This window comes from Desmodus rotundus, chromosome 1 (assembly GCF_022682495.2).
Source record: "Desmodus rotundus isolate HL8 chromosome 1, HLdesRot8A.1, whole genome shotgun sequence".
Lineage (NCBI taxonomy): Eukaryota > Metazoa > Chordata > Mammalia > Chiroptera > Phyllostomidae > Desmodus > Desmodus rotundus.
In genome coordinates this window covers 72,348,743-72,350,018 of record NC_071387.1, presented here as the reverse complement: position 1 = coordinate 72,350,018, position 1,276 = coordinate 72,348,743, and the positions used below count along the sequence as shown (strand labels likewise).

The following is a 1,276-nucleotide window of genomic DNA, read 5'->3' as shown; positions in this document are numbered from 1 at the left end:
GATGTAAGCAAGTTACAATACTATATAAGGCTTAATAGAACAATGTTATCCTTGAAATGCATAATTTTTATAACTAGATTTTACCACAGATAATTTCAGAAATTCTGAATATTGTAACTGTAGGCCTAGCCTAAAAATCATACAGTGTTGTGAAAAAGGTATTGTGTTTATCTGCAATCATTAGAAAGTTAAGGGGTGTAGTATCTTTTTCCATTGTGATTACCATAAGTAGCTATTTTAAATCTTCTACCTTCCACCTATTTAAGACAATTATGTTACATTAAGTTGTTTCATGCTACTGTATTTAGGGGGGTTCCATTTTCATTCAATAGATTTTATGTATTTCTCATATGCTTCTTCACTCATTAGTTTATCTAGTTCTGAAGGGTTACTCAGTGTCACCTTGATCAGACAACCATCTTTGCAACAAGATTTGTTGACAAGTTCTGGATTTTCTCAAGAGCTTCATTAATTTCAGTTACCTCTCCTGATAGAGGGGAATAGAGCTCACTAGCAGCTTTAACACATCCCAAAGCACCAAACTCATCTTGTTTGTTCAATTTTGTCCCAATTTCAGGCAGACTACAGTAAACTACATCTCCTGAAGCTTCCTGTGCAAAATTGCTAATTCCCACTGTTCCATTACCATTTTTTGTGAAGTTACACAGTGAGAGCATATTGGGGCCAGTTTGCAGCATCCAGATGGCATCCACCCACAGACTCCAGGGCCTCGGTGGGCAGGGCGCAGTGGGTGCTCATACAGAGTGCAGGCTTCAGGCCATGGTCCCCTGCGCATGCTCTGTGCTGCTTGAAACGCTTCTTTCTTAGGAGTGCTACTGTCATCCATTTCTTGACATGCTTCTCTTCTGCAGAAAATTGTAGTGTGGTAGGCAGTTAGATAGACACGAACAGAGCAAGGACGATGGGCCAGGTACAGAAGGTCACCAGGGCGGAAAGCCCCAGGTGCCTAGCAAGGGGCGAAACTGGGGAAAAAACGACCTTGCCTCCAGGGTGACCTTTCCTCCCTGAACATATCACTGGTCATGTGGTTTAAATACCCTGACTTTTCAGACACTGGTCCTATGGTTTGGACCCTCTCCTGACCTTTAATACACCTGCTCAAGCAGTTCAGACTATTCTCTGACCTTTCTTTCTCCCCTGGATAATGCTAGTCATGGGGTTTTAGGCCCCCTTAGAGGAGGAACAAGGGTCCAGAGAGTAGCCTCAGATGACTCCCACATAAGCCCTTTCATGACCATTCCCTTAAGTATTAAGC

The 1,276-nt window shown here is 42.4% G+C and overlaps 1 pseudogene; it reads right to left on the bottom strand.

The window, feature by feature from the left end:
• Positions 1-321: 321 nt before the first annotated feature.
• On the bottom strand, positions 322-782 carry LOC112302722 (glycine cleavage system H protein, mitochondrial-like; annotated as a pseudogene).
• Positions 783-1,276: the final 494 nt, after the last annotated feature.